Source organism: Bidens hawaiensis, unplaced genomic scaffold (genome assembly GCF_021521415.1).
Source record: "Bidens hawaiensis isolate Kalapana, Puna unplaced genomic scaffold, B.hawaiensis_p1.1 tig00013397_1, whole genome shotgun sequence".
In the NCBI taxonomy this organism is placed as follows: Eukaryota; Viridiplantae; Streptophyta; class Magnoliopsida; order Asterales; family Asteraceae; genus Bidens; species Bidens hawaiensis.
In genome coordinates, this window is record NW_027492135.1 from 459908 (window position 1) to 482660 (window position 22753).

The window sequence follows — 22753 nt, forward strand, 5'->3', positions numbered from 1 at the left end:
GTTTTAAATGTTTTATGTTGAGACTTTAGTATGACTGTTGGGGATCTCGAGTTGACTGTAACTCGAACGATTGTAACTATCTACTACAGTTTTAATGTAAAACTTGATGAGTTTTTAACTTAGCTACAAATTTAACAAATTACTCTTTATAAATGGTTTAGCAAAGTGGGAGAATGTTGGAAAAGCCCATATAATGTGGCCTCATTACCATTTAAATAATTATGATTAGTTAAATAACCTTACTGGACCCATAGGATATATGGGCTATTTGATAGTCGTACTTATATATATATATATATATAACCTAACTGGACCCATAGGATATATGGGCTATTTGATAGACGTACTTATATATATATATATATATATATATATATATATATATATATAGTATGATTAGTTAAATAACCTAACTGGACCCATAGGATATATGGGCTATTTGATAGACGTACTTATATATATATATATATATATATATATATATATATATATATATAGGGGAAGTATAGAATAAAACCCACTTGAGTTGTGAAAATCCGTGAAAACCCTATGTAACATCGTTTTTTTTACACACGTAATATATATTGTAACATTTAATACAAAACATCGAAAACTAAAAAAATTTGTTTTGCTATTTTTAAATTTTTTTACTAATTTTTATATATGTTTTCAGGTGAAAGAAAAAGTTATATTTATATTTACATTTTTTATTTACTTTAATTGTGGATCACAAGATTTAAACTTTAATTAAAAACATGTAGGTAAGAATGAATTTCTAGAGTTCTACAACTCAAGTGAGTTTTTATTTTAACATTACCATATATATATATATATATATATATATATATATATATATATATATATATATATATATATATATATATATATAGGGGAAGGTTAACGTACAATAATCGCTTAACGTATATTACATACGCGACATACCTTCAGCTAAAACGTTCAAGCCAAAATTCTCAAACTTTAAACTTTCAGCTAAAACGTTTAAACCTTTAAACGTTCAAGCCAAAATCTAAAACGTTTAGGCAAAAAAAACTTTATACGTTCAAGCCAAATCTTAAACGGTCAGGCAAAAACTTTATACGTTCAAGCCAAACTAAACGTTCAATGTCAAAACCCATCATTCAGAACTCAAAATTGATCGATTGAAGCTTCAAATTGATGATTAATTGAATCGATTTCAAAGATTAACTGATTAATGGGCTTCAATTTCAATTTCAATTCAACTAAACAAACCAGTGACGAGTTTTGCATTTTTCCGAAGAATTCGTTGTCGACGGCGATGATGGTGACGAAGAGTGTTGATGGCGTCGACGAGCAGTGGAGATGGAGATGTATTGAGCGGAGATCGTTCTTCCGGTAACGGCTCACACATAGGAGATCGTTGGGCAACGGAGGTGATTTAGGGTTTCTTAAAATCAAGGGTAAAGGAAGTTGCGCCCCTATTGTACAATAAGGGATTGATGTATTGGATCCTTTATATTTATATATATATATATGGGAGGGTTATAGTAAAAAGAAGTAGTTTCCTAGGAAGATTAAGAATAAATCATAGCCATTGGATTATGTTAATCAATAGTTGAGATTTATAATTACCAAAAGTCCACATAGTTTCCTAGAATTATTCTAGATTTTAATGTCAAATACCAAAAATCTATTGGTTCTTACCATTCCTAGGAAACTCTTTATTCTTATTTGAACCCTTTTCTATATATATATATATATATATATATATATATTTATTTATTTATTTGGGTTTCCCCTAGATGTCATATAACAATTACAGAAAATTAAAAAAACGCACACACCAATAACTTTCTTTCCAAGATCTCAATCAATCAGCGACACCATAACGGAACCGAATCAGGATTCATCATGGCATCATCATCCTTATCATGGCATCATCATCCTTATCTAATTTCTTATTTATGATTGAATCAATATATTAAGGTTTATGTTTTACCCATGTCTCAAGAGTATAATCAACACTGAGAACGCTCCACACATACGTTTCGGTGTGTCCGGCTACGTTTAAAATGACTTAAAATTTAAACTAGTGGGATGTATAATATTTCATTGATACTCAGTATTTAAGTGATAAAAAAAGGCAATGAAATTCAACCTATATAAACATGAAAGATTAAACAAAAAAATATTATAGCTACAAACCTAGCCTACCAAGTTGTACGTACGAACCAAATTAATTAAGGTGATGAATTATGAATAAACTATAGGCCTGCCAAAAATTAGGTGATTCTTTCACCTACCGTGAATGCGTCTACGAGACTACGACTACGTACGTAGCGTGGTGGCTATATATCTATCATCTATGCATTAAATGAATGTACAAGCCATTACCGATTGAAATAGATAGATACAATAAAAGTAATATTACGATTGCATGAGTTAATAAAACTGAATTTGAATTAGTGGTAGTGGATATTTACATTATAAATTTGTTACACACATTATTGGAATTTCGAAACCTTTTATCAAGGGCCCCGAGACAACTGTTCATGAGTCCTTCGTGTTGGATGTCTCCCTCCTTGATCGTGTACTTAAGGCACCTATCGTTACCGTCAAGAGTATCCCTCATAGTTGTCGGATGGCCTTTTCGCAAGCTTTGAAAACAACACTCTATAAAGTGGTTGCTCAACCAGATTCTGTTGATGCGTGGGTTAGGTTGTTACTTCTTCCTCGTTGCACTTTACAGGTGTTCAGACCCAAAAATAGGCACGAAAGCAGGTCCGGGAATAGGAAAGCCATGCAACATCATTCAATAATGAGTTCTTTAGCCACATGGGGGAAAGTTGACGGTATTACCATGTTAATTAAAAATCTGTTAAATGGTTCTGGTTTGAGGTCCTTAGGCCAAGGTGACATGGATATTCAAAAGGAGGGGGATCTTGTCAACAATAACGTTAAACAGTGTCTTCAAAAAGTTGCGGATGGTCACTTTACTGCTGCAGTAAAGGTGTTATGCTCATCTGGTGTTGCACCTTACAATTCTGATACCACAAAGGCTCTAGAAGCTAAACACCCGTACAAGAAGCCGCCGGCTATGCCGAACATGACTTATTCCGAGCCTCCTCTTGTGGCAGAGGTTGATAGTGTCCTTGGTTGCATTAAATCGCTTCCCAAAGGAACTTCGTGTGGGAGGGACGGTTTGAGAGCGCAACATATTTTGGATGCTCTTTGTGGAGAAGGGTCGGCTATTGCCACTGACCTCATATGTTCTATCACTGCAATGGTTAATTTATGGTTAGGAGGGAGATGTCCGTCTACTTTGGCAGAGTTTGTCGTGTCTGCTCCTCTTACACCGCTTTTAAAACCCGACAACGGGATTCGACCTATTGCAGTGGGTACTACATGGAGGCGTTTGGTTTCTAAGGTGGCTATGAAAGGGGTTGGCAAAGAAATGACCAAATACCTTAATGATTTCCAGTTTGGGGTTGGTGTGTCGGGTAGTGCGGAGGCCATATTACATAGCGCCAACAGGGTATTGAGTGAGTACCACACTGATGGGTCTCTTGCAATGCTTACAGTTGATTTTTCTAATGCATTTAATATGGTGGATAGATTAGCTTTACTTCATGAGGTAAGGATCAGATGCCCTTCTATTTCCTTGTGGGTGGAATTTTTATATGGGCAGCCATCAAGACTATATCTTGGGGATGATAATATTTGGTCCACCACAGGGGTTCAACAAGGAGACCCATTGGGACCACTCCTTTTTTCCTTGGTTTTACACCCCCTTGTGCATCAGATTCGAGACAATTGCAAGCTTCTTCTTCATGTCTGGTATCTTGATGATGGGACAGTCATTAGAGATTCAATGGATGTGGTTAAAGTGCTGGATATCATTAAGGTGACGGGTCCAACTTTGGGTCTTGAACTGAATATTAAGAAAACTGAGCTATTTTGGCCTTCTTGTGATGGTACGAAGTCTCGTGACGGTTTATTCCCTGCTGACATCGGGAGACCATTATTAGGGGTGAAGCTTCTTGGGGGAGCTGTTAGTAAAGACACCGGGTTTATTAAGGGTTTGGCAAAGAAGAGAGCTACTAATGTTGTTGATTTGATGCGTCTTCTCCCAAAACTTGGTGACCCGCAGAGTGAGTTACTTTTGTTTCGATCATGTATGGGTATTGCTAAACTTTTCTTCGGTTTGAGAACATGCCAACCTATACACATGATGGAGGCAGCGGTGTTTTTTGACAAGGGATTGCGTGAGGCTATCGAGGACATTGTAGTTTGTGGAAGTCCTTTCTTTGGAGACCTCCAATGGCGACTTGCTTCCTTACCCATTAAGAATGGGGGTTGGGGTTGTATTCGCCAGTAGAGGCTTCCTCTTATGCGTTTGTGGCCTCGAGAGCCCAATCGTGGGTGCTTCAGGATCACATTTTGCGAGACAGTGGTATATGTGGGATGGATTCTGATTATTCTTGTGCTCTGGCTTGTCTTCGTGATATGATTCCAAGCTTCGATTTTAGCAGTTTCTCTAACAAAGAGACCGCCCCCTCTAAAGCCCAGCATGCATTGACGAGCACTCTTTTTAGTAAAATTGTTCACGACATGGAGTCACACTTTAACATGACAAGCAGACAAAAAGCCATTTTTGAGTGTCTACAAGCACCACATGCTCAAGATTTTCTTCTTGCTATCCCTATAGATGGGTTAGGCCAGCATATGTCTCCAGTGGAGTATCGTAGTATCCTTAAGTATCGCCTTATGATTCCTCTATTTCCGGTTGATGAGATATGTCCTGTTTGTCGCAAAGCGTGTTTAGACTCATATGGGAGCACGCGGTGCACTGTAAAGAGCTCCCGAGGTTCAAGTACCGACACGATCTGGTTAGGGATGTGCTCTTTGATATATTCAGGCGAGCTGGAATTTCTGTTAAGAAAGAAGCACCTGTGAATTTCCTGACTGACCCGTCGGAGGGAAGATCATCTCTTCGACCGGCTGACATTTTGGTGTTTGGATGGATAGGAGGGAAACACGTGTGTGTGGATTTAACAGGGGTTTCTCCTTTGGTGGACTTAGGGAGTAGTGGTTTCGCGGTCGGTCAAGCCGCATTAAAAGCTGCTTCAGGTAAGATGGCAAAACATGAAAAGGCGTGTCTTGACAACCAACATGTATTTATTCTTTTTGCTTTTAACACTTTTGGTTTCCTCGCACCTGAAGCTGTGGAGCTACTTACCCGTGTTCAGCGGGTCATGCATAGTAATGTTATGACTTCAAGATCAGCAAATATAGTTTTTAAAAGATTGGGTTTTGCGATTCAAAAGGGGGGTAGCGGCACAGCTTGTTGCCCGCTTGCCTTTTGTTTCGATGTAATCCAATAAACAATTAATATGGCAATTATGCTTAAGAATGAGTATAAAAAATGGTTGACAATTTAAAAAAAAATTGTTTAAATATTCAGTCGCTATTAATATTCGTGTTAGAGAAAAATTGATATTTGGCAGCCAACACGATCATGCTACCGATAAGGTACAGAGTGCCATGTGGATTGGATTGGATTGGATTGTTAAATTTTAATTGAGACGAATGTGTGTGGTGAGATCAAATCAAACAACAAACAAAGATAGAAATTGTACGTGTATTGATAATTGGATTATTACTGTGTGATTGAATGATTTATACATCATACATACACGTTTAAAGTTCATTCCCAATCTTACACAAGATGAGCTCCCTTTGTGTGCGCACATTCACTACAAAACACACATTAAACTCAAGAATAGAATGGAGTAAGTATGCTTTGTGAGTCTTAGAAGAACTGATCACCGCATGCAGACTTGTTGATGGCTATCGTGTTAGTGAATTTTGAAAAGACTAATTACAACACATAGTCTGGATATGAAATATCCATTGTGCATGAAATTACTTCCGGTTATATATGTATATATGTTTGTGTACACACACAAATGACTTTAAATCTTTAATTAAATGAGCTTGTTTCTTTTGAACTAGTCTTGGATGAGTTGGAATACTCGAACCATGAAGCAGTTCCATGGTGCATGATCTCTACAGGTGATATTGTTAGTTATGGAAAGTAAAGTGAGTCTGAATGAGAGGTTGGAGGAACATGGAACAGATTTAGAGCTAAGGTTTAAGGATAAGCGTTCTAATGTTTAAATATTTAGGATCGAGTGCACATCAAAACCCCAGTGGTATAAGACCAACTTAAGATGATACACTCATGAAATGTAATTGAATGTACAATTGTATTGAGGTTATGTATTGAAAGACTTATATTTAAAAGTACGCGTTTAAATTGTTCTTTGATAAAGTGTTAGTGTGGCTTATAACCACTACTTGTGAATAGTCAGTCATTAATATAAAATGTAGTATAAAGTCCTTGCATCAAATTATATGGACTTAGGTGTATTATGAGCCAAGATTGAAATACGAACAGAAGTTGTGAAGTGATATTGTAAGTTAAGTAATATAACTCACTAGTGTAAACTAGTTAAGAATCAATATGTTAATAAGGACGAAAATGAAGTTTAAATCACAAGGTTGAAATATTGTTTTTTTTTTGTTTACCTTAATATACCTTAATATGTAGATTAACAAGTTGTTGATGACCCACGATAGGTTGAAAATCAAAGTGATAAAAGTCATAAATGCAATTAAAATCAACCCAACATAAATATGAAACCAAAAAAAAAAGAAAGAAAGAAAGAAAAAACTTAAAATCCCCACCCTAACCGTTGTGTAAATATAAAGGGCTTAAAAGAATTCTTGGAAAATCAATAGGTATATTGCATGTGGTTGGTCCCAACAACTAAATTAATTAATGTAGCGAATTGGTTCAGCAGTAGCCTGTGCCCTTTTTTAATGGAGGTTGTGGTTTGGAATGTCACTTGGAGCAATTTGTTTTAGGTTCAGCCAAACAGTTTTTCTAGTTGTGAATTTTCTCCTGGATGAGTGGGCCAGCTCATCACATTCTTTTCTTTAAACAACATGGTGATTTATATTCTAAGGTGATTTCGCATATCAGGGCCTTTAATACTAAAAAAGAGTCAGTGTAATCCCAATTACACTTGTAGGGTGGCTGCAGCAAAATTTGTGGCTTACTTAAAGGGCATAATAAGAACACATCACAATTCTATCCATTCCAAAAATAAACTCACACCCATGGCTTTACTTGTATACTTTGTCATTTTCTTTTTACTTTTCATTCTTGTTTCAATTTCAGTGACAACATACACACGTAAAAAACAGAGAACTATTATCCCCACAAATTGGCCTATTCTTGGTATGCTGCCAGGGGTTCTTATAAACGCTCATCGATTCAATGATTATGTTACAGAAGTTATGATACAAAGTCATGGTACATTCATGTTCAAAGGCCCTTGGTTAGGCAAGATGGACTTAATGCTTACCACTGATCCTTTAGACGTCCATCACATTCTAAGCAAACACTTCAGCAACTATCCCAAAGGTGAGATTTTCATAAGATCTTTGATATCCTAGGAGATGGAATCCTCAATTCTGATGGTAAAACATGGGAGATCCACCACAACGTCATTTTTTCTGTACTTAAGCATGCAAAATTTCAAAGTACGATTGAAACAATAACTTGGGACAAAGTGCTAAATGGGCTTCTGCCTATACTTGAATCTATTTGTGAAAATGGCATTGAGATCGATTTGCACGATATATTTCAAAGGTTTGCTTTTGACAACGTATGCAAACTACTATTTGATAATGACCCCGAAAGCTTATCTCTTGGTTTTCCTTACAATCCGTGTTTGAAAGCCTTAATGGATGCTGAAGAAGCTGTTCTGCTTAGACATGTTACGCCCCCATGGCTTTGGAAATTGCAACAAGCTCTTAGAGTGGGGAAGGAGAAGAAGTTGAGTGCTGCATGGAGAAACCTTGATGAATTCATATACAAAGACTTGGCTAATAAACAAAAGGAGTACAATAACACGAACCATGACGCGAAAACATTCGCATTTTTCACAGCAATTATGAGAGAGCTTAAAGATCAGATCGGCACCTTTACGGATCCTACAAAATTTCTAAGAGACATCTTATTTAATCTGATGGCTGCAGGAAAAGATACCATCGGCAGTGCTCTATCTTGGTTCTTTTATCTGCTTGCGAGAAACCCAATCGTCCAAGATAAAATTCTAGAAGAGATTTATATACATTTGGGGGCTAATGCAGGTAAAAGATGGAACATTAAAGAGTTAGATAAAATGGTTTACCTGCATGGAGCTTTATGTGAAACCTTAAGGTTATATCCTCCAATCCCTTTAAACAACAAATCTCCGATACAACCAGAAATCCTTCCAAGTGGAAACAAAGTTGATCAAAGCACGAACATTATTCTTTGTTTCTATTCTATGGGAAGGATGAAATCGATATGGGGGGAAGATTGCATGGACTTTAAGCCCGAAAGGTGGATTTCTAGCACCGGAGGAGTTAAACATGAGCCATCATACAAGTTCCCTACATTTAACGCAGGACCAAGAGCTTGTTTAGGTAAGAATATGGCGTTGTGCGAGATGAAGATAGTGGCAACCACAATAATCTACCATTACCACACTCAGTTAGTGGAAGGTCATCAAGTAGTTCCAGCAGATTCAATGGTACTTATGATGAAGCATGGTCTTAAGGTCCGATTAAATAAAAGAAGTGATTAAACCAAAGTGAGTTAAATATCGACTTGGCATAATTTTATTGTGTACTATTTGCTATTTGAATATTTTATAACCTCGATGCATACTAGGTTCGTATAATTATATTGTGTACTACTTGCTATTGTATTTATATCATCAATGCAATCTAGGTACAATAAGGTGCTCTTGTAATTAAAAAAGAATATGATTATTATATGTATCTATGCATACTAAACTTGGTGGTAACAGATGGTAAAGTTCTAAGACACTGATTATATGTTATGCATACATATTTCTTTATGGGTAAAGGGTAACAGTGCCCCAGTGAAGATTTTAAAATTTTAAACAATTACAGTGAGTAAAGGTTGAAAAACATTTTGTTGGGACAATGCCCCAAGTAAAGTTTCTAACCTGTCTACTAACAAAGATTAGAAATCTAAACAACATGTTCCAAGAACCTAACCTAATAACATATATGTTATTACAAAACAAAAACACAATTCATAATTTCAGATAACCAAACTCAAGCCCGAATTGACTATAGACGTTTCAAAAGCATCAACACACTAGGCTTCATTTATTTATTTATTCTTTTTTTGCCTTTTATTTTCTAACAACTGGGCTCATCTGCTGTTGTGATGATAATTTTGCATATGGGCCTAATAATCATACTCTTGGGTTACCATCCTTCCTCTCTGTACAGTTGGACCACAAATCCTTAATAGCACACAGGCCCGTAAGTGATCAAAAAAGTAAACCTCTTCCAAGTTTTAACTATGACCTAAAAAAAGTTAAAATTTAACCAAAAAGAGAAACTTTCCCGTGCCAGCATTATTTTGCAGGATTTTGTATTCGGATTCTATAATATCTACAAAGAGAAATAAAAACCAAACAAAAAATAGATAAATTATAAAAGCCTACAAACAAAAGTACAACTCCACTCATAATTGAGCTAATAGTAGGATTTTTGGATGGTGTTATAGGAAAACTTTACATCTAGTCCAAATGTTAGAGACGCTGCTCACACTAAGTACTCTGACCCCAAAACCATTCATAAAATTATGCAAATCACCAATCACCCCTCAAGACGCCCACAGCGGATGGTCTAACTATGTATGGTTAATTTTGATATATACTAAAACAAAGTAAAATATCCTAGCGTACTACTTAAACAATTTTCAACGTCTCAGTTCATAATGAACTAACATATTCAATAAATTGTAAATGTTTTATTAGCATGTTTTAGTTTGTCATATTTATAATTTTAAAAGAAAATCAGAAAATAGTTGTGACGCCTCCGTTGATAAAATATAATTTTTTAAATATTTTTATTAACGATGCCCAACTACTTCAATAATAACTTTTATGAATGATATGTATCTAAGTATACTATAATTCACTTAACAACGCTTATTTTTTTATATGCATATAAGATAACTAGGTTAGAACCCGTGTGACACCAGGGTTGGTCAAAAATATAATAAAACAAAATAAAAAAACATATATATATACATAATATGATAGATAACGGGTTCATATTAGTTAAACAATTATATTACTTTAAGTAAACATATAAATTACAATTCTCTAAATATTTCCTTAACTTTGGTTTATAGTCATCGCAACATGTGTATCGGAAAATTTTAATTTATATCAATTAAATTTTAGTAAAATTATTTACAATTAACTGTATGATAAGGACGATATAAAGTTGCATTATGATGTGCAGACTGGTAAGATATTTGGGAGGGGTTCTTCTTTTTGTTATCACAAACTATTTTTTTTTTCCTTCGGTTTTCCTTTAAGATAGCTAAACTTTAAAAGATATGTATAATAAAATAAAATAGTGATAGTAACATGGCAAGTTAAAAAAATGAAACTTACAATTTGTGGTCAATCTTTGTTGTGAAGAGACTAAATTTTCATTGGTGATACCTATATAAAAAAAATAAAAAATTAAAGACGATAATTTTACTAAATAAATAAATAACTATTATGTAATCAATAATAACAGTTTAGAAAAATATACCATTAGTAATATTAGATAGAGATATTCGCAAGGTAGTATTACTAAATGTAGAACACATCATCTCCTTAAAAATAATAAAAAATCCATAGTTCTTCGAAAACAATCAACTAAGAATAAAAGTAATTCAATCATTGCATATTCGAAGACATTTACTCGTTAATCTATTAAACATTGAATCTTATACTATATCAACTTGCTTTTTGGATATCTTAATGTGTGTTTTTAAAGATAATATATATTTATTTAAATAATACTTATCGATAACTGATGACATACTTTATTTTGTTTGCAATATATCTCTAAGTAAAAAATTGGTGTTATATAATGATCAAGAATTAGGGTTTCAATTGAAAGACGACGGATTACATATATATCAACTACGTGGATTAGATTACATGATTCGGATGAAATGAATCACATTAAGAAGATTGATCGGTTGAACCTGTGAATCGATTGAATCCGATTGAATATGCGTAGGTGAATCGATTGACTCCGATTGAGGATGTTAACCCGATTGAATCTGTGAATCTGATTACAAATGCTTGATAGTTACCTTGAATACTGATGAATTTCAATGTAATAGGTAGATAGTGATTGCTAGGGTTAGAACATGTGAATTGGGATGAAAACAATTCTGAATATAATAGGCATAGCAAGTTTGATTTTGAAATTGAATTAAAGTAATTAAAAAGAATTAAGAAATACCATGTGGCACTTTGAAGAAATTTGGTAAAAATAAAAGAAGAATTTGATGGAAAACCCTTTGCCATGTGCCACTTTGAAGACTCCTTATTGATCTAAAATATTTTTAAGGGATAATTTTATAGAATAGTAACAAAGTTTTTCCACTGTTCTAATTAGGTGACTCAATTTTTTGTTTGTCTCAATTAAGTCACTTAAGTTTAATTTAATGTTCTAATCTTAGGTTTTTAACCCACATAGCAGGTTATCATGTCTTCTTTGGCAATTTTTTCTTTTTTTTCCCCTGTTTTAAATATGCTTACCATCAAATGGCATTAGGATTTCAAATCAAAATAACATAACTGTGTTTTGAATACCTAAAAACCACCAGGTTCTTTACGGTTTAGGGTTGAACACGGAACGATTTTTAGATATAAATTGATAGCGTAAAGATTTTCTCATCTTTTTTGAACAAAGGTATGTAATTTAATCTTCAAGGTGGGTTAAAAATTTTAGGTACGCAAGTTGCTGGTTGGAATTTCATTCATACAAATAATCTTATCTTAATTCTGTTCTGAGGAGTACTTCATGCCGCCAGCACCAGTGACATCGCCGATGATGATAACCGATGGAAAAAAATTTGGAAGCTGTTATTTAGTAATTGAATGGTGACGGATTTCATGCATGACTTTTCTCAATCGTTTTCGAATAAATTGATTTTGAATCTTGGATTTTGCACCATCAATTTAGCAAAAATTTGATCAAAACTTATGTTACAGTCACAATTTTATGAACGATAGTGAGAACTTTGGTTAATAAATAGATTTATGCTTTAAAATCTTAATGTAATCACCATACTTGGAAAGGAAAGGGGGGTGGGGGGGGGGATGACAAGAAGACATGGTAACCTTTATAAAAGTTAAAACCCTAGGATTAGAACATTAAATTAAACTTAATGACTTAATTGAGACAAATAAAAAATGGAGTGACCTCATTAGAATATTGAGGAAACTTTGTTACTATTTTATGAAATTATCCTTTTAAGGAAAAATATTGAGTTTTGAATTTAAAATAATTAAAAAATAATAGGAATTGCCATGTGACACTTTGAAGACTTCTTGTTAACTATAAAAAAGGAAGGTTTTTTTTTAAATCCACTCTTTTATTATATAGGTAGATTAGTTGGTTAGTTTGATCAAGGATGGGTATGACATGCACTAAAGCAAGGGCCACCTAGCAAAAATTGGCATCCCAATATTTATGTTTATTTTTTTAATGTTAACGGAACTCTGTTGGTGTATGGATTTGATACATTTGCGTAAGGATGATGGGCATGTTTCGAATGTTTCCGCTTCATGCTTATGAAATTTATCATATTTAATAACTATATAGCATGTGTAAACCCAAACGTTGAGACCCCCCTCCCCCTAAGTTAGGGGCATTTCAACTATCAAGCCAACTATGTCTATGTAATGATCCTAACCCTAACCCACCTGAGCTAACGGTTTTATCTTTTGCCATGAAACGTAATCTATTTTTTATATCTCCACCTCACCTCCTTGCGAAAAGAACCTCAGCATTCTTCCCGAACTATCAATAACCTATCCCGTGCTCGATATAAAGTCAAAGTGTTTTGTCTTTTTTGACAATTCTACTATTCCATATATTGTGGACACAAGTTGCACGAAGAAAAACAAAAATAGGAGTTTGGGTTTTGTTATTCTCAAAACTCAACAGTTGGTTTGTTTTCTTGCATCGCACATGAAAGAACAAGAAAAAAGAAGTTATTAATTGGTTGTTTTTTTCTTGGTCGAGTTCTTTTGATTAAACAAGTTGGTTTAATCACCTTTGTTAGATATTTTTATTTGGGTTGAACAAGACGGTTCAATTCAGAGTTCGTAATTTATTGGGTTAAATGAGTTAAGTTTTAACCAAGGTTTGATATATTTAATGTACGAGCAAGCGTGTTTGGTTCTGAAAAGTTGTTCGGAATTTATTGGTTTGTATTTGTTCCAACTAAGTGGAGAAAAGGGGTTCTACGTCAATGGTAGGAGATGAAGAAAGACCGGTAATCCAACCTAAAGCGAGTGGGGGGATTTCGTTACAGGTTCCAAAGCTGAATTGAACTAATTACATCGCATGGGCGATTGTAGTGGAAGCGATCTTGGATGATCAAGACCTATGGGAAGTTGTTCAACCAGAAGAGGGTGCGGTTATTGATGCGAAGAAGAATAAAACGGCAAGATCGTTTATGTTTCAAGTGGTGGATGGTGATATACTTCTTCAGATTTCTCAATACAAAAATGCTCGGGATATATGGACGGCTTTGAAGGCACGGTATGTTGGGGCCGAGCAAGTTCAAAAGGCTCGACTGTTAACTCTGAAAAGTGAATTTGAGAAACTCAAGATGGCAGGAAACGAGACTGTTGACGAGTTTGCAGGAAAAATAACAAGTATGGTTCCAAAGGCAACGAGACTAGGTCACGTGTTCGAGCAAGATGTCTTGGTGAAGAAGTTATTGGATGCAGTTCTAGATAAATATTTCCAACTCGTAGCCTCAATCGAGCAAAGTGTTGATCTTGATTGTTTGATGTTTGAAGATGCTGTTGGAAGACTTAAAGCGTTTGAGGAACGTCTACGAGGGAGAGAACGCATTTCAAATTCACAAAGTCAGTTACTTTTCAATCGATCGGAAGGTAGTTACAAAGGCAAGTCGTATGATCAGTCCTGTAGCCGAGGTAAGGGTTGGCTGAGTTCACAGGGACGTGGAAGAGGCCATGATACTGGAGGCCAAAACCGAGACAATGATGATTAAGATGGTTGCGAAAACCGAGATGGTCAATAATATCATGGGTCAAGGTAGACGGGTCAAAGAAAAACGAATGCTCGTCAAAGGGGTAGAAAGGATAGATCACAGGTTCAGTGTTACCGTTGTGGTGAGTTTGGTCACTTTGCGTCTATGTGTCCGGAATGTATGAAGAAAAAGGAAGAATCTAATTTGAACAAAGTTGATGATTTTGATCCATCTTTATTTATGATAAAAGGTGATCAAAGAGGTTTTACTGAATGAAGACGGTGTGGTTCCAAAGCGTTTCGAAACCGAGCAGATGGAGAATGATGTTTGGTATCTCGATAACGGAATATCGAATCACATGACGGGTAATAAAGCGTACTTTTATGAATTGAATGAACAAGAAACGGGAACGGTGAAGTTCGGAGATGAATCTTGTATTGATATTAGGGAAAAGGGTCGGTCTTAATTGAAGGGAAAACGGGGGAGCAGCGCCTGTTGACCGATGTCTACTACATCCCGAGCTTACAATGCAATATCATAAGTCTTGGTCAAGCAACGGAAGGTGGATGTGAGATTCACATGAAACGTGATTTTCTAACCATTAAAGATGATACAGGTAAGCTTTTGATGAAGGTGACAAGGACCAAGAACCGATTGTACAAGATTAACCTCAAGATAGCAAGTCCCGGTAGATGAGCAATCACTGGAATGAAGAATTTTGCAGGTTGGGATCTTCAAAGAATTGGACTAAAAGAAGACAAGCCGGTTACGAGTCAGATTCCAATCAAAGATCCAAATTCCAAAATTCAAAGTCCAAAGAAGAGTGCTAAAGAAACTAAGCGTGTGGTCAAGAAAGTTATTCAAGCCCAAGGGGAGGCGTCTAATGATCAAACGAAGCAAGTGTTACTTCAAGCTAAGTGGAGCCCAAAGAACATTATAAGAGATCAAGAAAAGCCTCTTGAGAATCAAGAGAACGATGACAAGCGTGAAGTTGAAGATCCGCCAATTTCGAGTAGGAAATTAGGGGGTGAGTCGGGTGAGTCGAATACAACAACTGAGGGGGCGATTGTTGGATCAATTGTTGTTTGGCCCAAGTTTAAGGCCCAGTCCAAGAATTGTTAGGGTTTTATATATTTGGTAATGCCTTGGCTAGCAAGTTTGGTTAGTCTATATAAACCGAGTTATGGTCAGACATTAGATTGTGAAGTTGGTGTAACCGAGTTAGGGTTCATAAAGAGTCAAACCGAGTTAGGGTTTAAGAGTTGTAATCAGTTTTTTGAGTTAGATTTTCTGATTAGTATAAATGAGAGTTATTCGTTTACTTCGTGCTTGATTATCGATCTGGGACAAATGGTTTGTAAAAAATATCAAAGACCGGTTTCCATGACATAACCAAGTTCATATCCACCCCAACTTGTACATGCGACGTTTGAAAAGGAACAAACTTTGCATCTGAATATCAAAGCTAAATTTTGCAATCCCAAATCATCCATACATGTTCCGAATACGAGGTCCGGACACCATATAAAAATATCTAAGGATACGGACGAGGTTTAGTGTATTTAGTTTCTCCCAAGCCCCAAGGAAAATGATGTCATCCACATATAAAAAATGTGCGAGAACCAGCCCATTGGTAGTACATGGATCACCAAAACAATCCCACCATATATTCCGCTTAATGATTTCAGAGAGAGCTTTCATGTCAATAATGAATAAGAACAGTGATAATGGGTTTGCATGTCCTAATCCGTAAAACATGGGAACTCGTGCGTGGGAGATCCTTTTAGCCGAACCAAAGTCGTAGGCGGTCGTTGTATCGCCATGATCTATTTGTCCATATCCACTCAATATGCTTTGTCCATATCCACGGTCTTAGCCCCATAATGTCATCCAAGAAACGCCAGTTTAACGAGTCATATGCTTTGTCCATATCCACTTTGAATGCCATACCCTTCTGGTTGATCTTTACTTCCAAGAAGTTTCGTTTATAGGATTAGTAGGCCATCCAAATGCTTCTTCCGTACAAGATAGCCATTTCTTTCTCTAAAATAAATTTACTAAGTACTCCCTTAAATCGATTAACGGAAACATTTGTCAACACTTTGTTGACAGACCCAATGAGGCTTATCGGATGGAAGTCTTATAAGAGCCGAAAAAGAAAAGCGTTGTACACCCGTGATTTAAAGAACCGCACATGTAAAAGTGCTCAAATTTTTATCAAAACCCAACTAAAACTAAGCCAGCACCTTTCTACAAATGGAAAATAAAACTGTCCAGCTCGGGGATTGGTCCTGAACTCCCGATCACATCCCAAATAGCATATTTAATTTTAGACGAGGAGAACAACATTACATGAGAGTCTGCCTCCTCATCGGAGAGCATATATAGAGAGATTGTTAAAATATAAGTTTATATTTTTTCAATTTATAATCATTGTTTATTTATCTAATCTCGTGTTTGTTTTATTCTTTTGTATGGGCTATTTCCCTATTGCTTATGGGCTGGAGTTTTTGGGCTTACAAGACTTATTTTTGGTTCATCTCTGCATCTTTATCTTTGGAAGGGAGCGTCTATTACAACTGGCACTGCGGATTCTTCGATCCTTGATTTGGCATATCGCGTTGATTACTCAAGCTCCAGCCATGATTGCTCCATATAAATTGAAGCTGCTCCTTGTCCTCAAAGAATCAATTGTATCAGTAATCTTCTTATATATTTGGTCTATTTATCTAGGGTTTAAACTCCATCTATTCTATTACTCTGTTTTTCATACCTATTTTCACTTCAAGTAATTGTATTTGTTCAAAACAGAGATTCTAGTTTTGCTTGATTTATATTATAATATTTCTGGTTAAAATTGTTTGTTTGAAGATATCGAATACCACTTTTCTAACAGAGATTAGGGCAAGTGAGGCCTCGAACTATTCATTATAACTCGTTGGATTGTTTATCCACAAACCATCTATCATCAGGCCATTAATACAAATGTTGATATATTAGCATTCATAATGCCATGGAAGAAACTAGAATTCTCGTCTCCATTCAAAGCCCATTTAGCCCTTGATGTTTTTTGAGCTCTGGTTGCCTTAAATCTTCAAAACCCACCAAAGTTAATCCAGATGTTGATATATTAGCATTCATAATGCCATGGAAGAAACTATAATTCTCTTCTCCATTCAAAGCCCATTTAGCCCTTTGATGTTTTTTGAGCTCCAGTTGTCTCAAATCTTCAAAATCCACCAAATTTAATTCTTACTATAAGCTCTTGTTCCAATTTCGAGTGTACTAATGTAATCATTGAAAAATGATGACACGGAAAGAAAATAAAAGAAGAGAAGCAAGGAAGGAAAATTTTATTTTATCAGAATGAAAATTATAATTAACAAGAAACAAGAAAACAGTATATATACTAAAACATATGCGGCGCATATATTTATACGGCACATAACATATGCGGCGCATATGTTATACAACGTATAAACATATAAGCTCACTTCCTCCCTCAAGTTGGAGGTTGAGAGAACCCAAACTTGCATAACATCAAGTGAAAATGAACCCCTGGTACGCTATTAGTATAAATGTCAGCAAGCTAATCCTTCGTTTGGTATGCTCCAAAGTGGTCAATCCCTCTTGCAACTATTCACAAACAAAATGACAGTCAATTACAATGTGTTTAGTAGGCTCATGAAATGTAGGATTCTTGGTTATATAAATTGTAGCTTAACTATCACATTTAAGCATGACAAGAGTAATGCTAGGAACATTGAACTCCGAGAGTAGTCTTGTCAGCCAAGAAAGTTCAGCAGTCACCCGTCGAGGAGATCGGTACTTGGCTTCAGCCGAGCTCAAAGAAACAGTAGGCTTCTTCTTATATTTCCAAGAAATCGGAGACCCGCCAAGAGAAACATAAAAACCACTAGCCGATCGACGAGTATTAGGACATGTAGCCCAGTCGGAATCACAAAATGCTTGCATATCAAAGGAAGGATTATTATTAAAAAATAAACCTTGAGATAAAGTTCCTTTGACATATGAGTGGGTATGAAGCATTGCATTCCAATGTGAAATCCTCGGATCTTGGATGAATTGACTTAAAAACTGAACAGCAAAAGCAAGATCAGGCCGAGTATAAGTAAGGTAATTAAGTTTGCCAACAAGCTTCCAGTATTGTAAAGGGTCATCAAGAAAACTCCCTCATGAGCATAAAGTTGCAAATGATGAGGCAACGGAGAATTTGTGACATGAAGATTAGAAGTATCAAATTCAAAAAGCATATATGTAGCGAACTTCCTTTAGCACATGATAACACCTTTAGCGGTGTTAAGGACTTCCATAGCCCAAAAATAATTGAGGCTCCCAAGATCCTTGATTTTGAACGTCAAATCCAGGAAAATTTTGAGATTATTGATCTCTTCCCAATTGTTCACAGTAAGTAATATGTTACCGACATATACAACGACATACACCACTATGATCCCATAGTCTTTGAAAATAAAGAATAATCATTCTGAGAACCAAGATACCCCCTTGACTTTAAAGTATATCACACTTTTTCATACCATTGTCTAGAAGCCTGTTTCAAACCATATAAGGATTTTTGAAGTTTCAACACTTGATCACCAGAAAGTTGCATACCAGGTGATGGCAGCATACACACACACATACACACACACATATATATATATATGTATGTATATATATATGTATATATATATATATATATATATATATCTTTATCTAAATCCCTATGAAGAAAACATTATTGACATCTAGCTGAAATAGAGGCCAACTACTCTTTGTAGCAACAACTACAAGGCTTCTAATAGTAGTCATCTTGATTACAGAAGAAAAGGTTTTATTGTAATCAATCCCTTCTTTTTGAGTTTATCCTCTGTCACACCCCGACCAAAGGCGGAAACGCTGGGGCATGCATATATTGAAATCACGTACATTGTATTAATTGTAAAAACTCTTATTAAAATAAACCAACACATTGTTCAAACCAAACATAATCCAAGTAAAAAAACATGACATAGCAATTTATCCATTAAACATCTAAGTCTGACTCATCTCCTATATGAAACTTCAAGAATATTCCTCACTAATATCTATTACCTGAAAACATGAGAGAGTGTCAACTAAAAATAGTTGGTGAGAACATAGGTTTTAATTTTAAAATAATAGAAAAATATGTTTTTGTTGAAAACATTCCATATGTGTTAAGTTACTTTGTATACTTTAGAAAACCAAACCTCTAACACGCTTAGCGAGTCGTCTAATCCACGATTAGACTATTATGTTTAATGTTTAATGATAGTCGGATTCTGAACACACATGCCTCTACCCGAGGCTTGAGTGGGCGGGTCGGGCTAATAGATCTATCATCATACTACCACGAGCTTAACAAGGTAATGGTTGTCAATGTGAATATGTATAAACTTGCAATGATCACACATAACGAATATTATAAAATAAAGCCTGAATCAAATAGCATGTAAAACAAATTAATTATGCGTGTTTTTCACCCCAAAGTATTGAACATTGAAAAGCATTTAAGAGGGGCTATGAACTCACCTTAATTGATGGATGAACACGGGCAAGAGTTTGTTGAACCGGTCACGGGATTCCCTAGATTAAATTTTAATTTTTAAATTAGTTAAAGTGTCGCGTACTAGAATGTTTTAAACCAAGAGCACGAACTCCAGCAAGTTAATTCCCAAGTAAAAGTCACGGCTCCAATGGGATTATTTACGCCACTCTTGCCTTCGACAGAACCATTTGCCTGTCAGATACATGCATACCTGGTTTATACTCTATTTTTATACTAGCTCAAAATGTTTTAGGATGATTTTGATAAATAAGAAAGTACGAGATTAAAATTTTAAAATCATATAGTTTAGAGTGTTTATTGACATTTAGGATAGCATAGATTTCAAAGTATAAATATTATAACTTAGGATATTTATTGACATTTATGAAAGTATAAGGTTCAAAGTGTAAATATTATAATTTAGAATATGACATTAATGAACGTACAGGGTTTAAAGTGTAAATATTATAGTTTTTAGTTATGATAACATTATAAGTTCTTTGAAGATCATAAGAATATCATAGTTGTTCGATCATGGAAAAATTCTACTTTTGATCCAAGATCTAGAGAAAATAATTATGGTTTTTTGGAATAACATGATCATCATAATCTTTTAGAGTAAAAATTAAGGTTTTATGAACAATTTATGATGATCATGATGAGAGTAGATGAACAACTATGAAGATTTAAAAGAAACTCAAGAACATAAGAATAAACAAAAGAAATTCATAATAGAAAGCAAGAATGTAAAAAAAACAACAATGAAAAGCAAAATAATTATAAAGACTTGCTTGTTTATGCTTAAAGAGAATTAGATTTGGTGTGAAAAATAATGAGGATGGGAGGCTCTATTTGTAGTGAAGGGTAGAAGGTTTGAATACAATTGAGATAGAGATAAAACTTGTTTAAAGATCAAAAGATAAACAAATAATAATAATGATAATGATAATAGTAAAAAAAATAAAAATATATAAATAGATTTGAATGGCTTTTCACGGCCATCTTTTTTCAACTTTTTTTTTCTTTTTTTTTTCAAATTAAAGGATTAGATAAACTGAAACTTAAGGAACAAAATGAAGTTAGAAGGTTCTAGATTGTTCAATTTTTTAATCACATGATTAATCTAAATACTTGAGATAAAATTAATAATAACAAAATATTTTGTTACATGTTAGAAAATATTAATCTAGTCATTCTGGTTCAACGTGTCATATTAACGTTTAAGCATGATTATGATGGAATGAACATAATATCATATAGTTGCATATACAAATATAATGTTATTCAATAAATAACAATAATTCAACACTAACAAATGTAGATGATGAAATAAATACGAAAACATAATTAAATACGAGTACAAAACTAATGTTTTTTTTTTTGGCAAGAAAATCCATAGATGTTGCATCCTCTCACTACCAATCTAGCCTTACAACGTTCAACAGTCCCATCCATGTTGTGTTTAACTTTAAACACCCATTTGTACTTAATGCTTTTCTTTTGAGGGGAAGATCTGTAAAAACCCAAGTTTGATTGGTTTCAAGAGCCTTAAATTCAGTGTTCATAGCATCTTACCATTCAGGAATACAAACAGCTTCCTTATATGAAGTAGGCTCATGTAAATCAGAGATTGCTCGGGTGAGAGACTGATTGAAAGGAAGAAGATGAGAATAACAACAAGAGATAGAAAAAGAGCAAGAATTAGTGATGGTGTGGAAACAATGATGAGAAGATTCGTAGTTGTTGCAAACATAGTCATTTAAGTATGAGGGCGGAACATATGTTCTCGAAGATCTTCTAACAAGATCAGGGTGAGCATTAGAAAGAGGAACATGGATAGGAATGGAAGACAAAGGATTAGGAGCAGGATTAGTAGGAGTAGAAAGAGGAGTTGACAAAAGGATCATCAAAAATATGATTGATAAGATCAATAGATGAAAAATTGAAACTATCTTTGGATTTAGTTATAGAGAGAAATAAAGCTTCAAAGGAAACAACGTCTCGTTATATGACAACTTTGTTTGTGTCAAGGTCATACAATTTGTATGTCTTTTTACCAAGAGGATAACCCAGAATAACACAAGGCACAACCCTTGGTTTGAATTTATCTCTTCTATGAGATAAGGTGGAAGCATAAGCAAGACAACCAAAAGACTTCGGATGATCATATGAAGGAGCCTTTCTTGTTAAAACCTCAAAAGGGGTTTTATTGTTAAGAATTTCGATTGGAAATCGATTGATTAAATGTGTTGCAGTTAACACACAATCAGTACCCCAAAACTGAACCGGCGGTTTAGATTAAAACATAAGAGCTTGTAGGTTCCCAGCCGGATCAACACAGGATTATCTCGTAACACGAGGGTGCGGAATCCCCTACGTATATGATACGAGTGTTTAGACGAGAGACACGTAAAGGAACACATAACACGTAAGACAAAGGTTACTTTTCTATTAGATGTGAAGACACGTAGCACCAAGAACCTGCTACACCTTACAAAACGAACAACCCTAAAAACCTTACCAACTAACGGCACAAGTTAGGTTAATATATCACAACAACTTCGCCTAACACCCTAGGCGAAGTTGTCCCTAACTTCGCCAGAAGCTAAGTTCGCCAAAACCAAAAACAAAACTAACTAGTTTATCACGACAAACCAAACATCGTAATGATTACAGACACGATAAACTCGAGACAAATGAACTACTGGCATAATGCACCAACAGACTCCCCCTTGGCAGTAGCTTCATTTCTCTTATATCTTTGTCTCGTCATGTAATCCAAAAAGCCGTACCTTCCATCTTCAAGCATGTACACCTTGTCTCACACAAACTGAGACCACCCTTTGATATTTTTTCGCTTCATCTTTCCAGGCAGGAATATAAAAAATCTTCTTTTCGTTGAGTACCTGCAAATCAGCTTGAGACAAATTAACCAAGTGCATAGGATCATACACCCTTAAGATCTCCTGTTCATCTTGATCTTCCATCATGGCTTCAGCAGT

At 35.0% G+C, this 22753-nt stretch overlaps 1 pseudogene; it reads left to right on the top strand.

Moving 5' to 3' along the window:
* The first annotated feature begins 7164 nt into the window (after positions 1–7164).
* On the top strand, positions 7165–8681 carry LOC143543965 (alkane hydroxylase MAH1 pseudogene; annotated as a pseudogene).
* The last annotated feature ends 14072 nt before the right edge of the window (positions 8682–22753 follow it).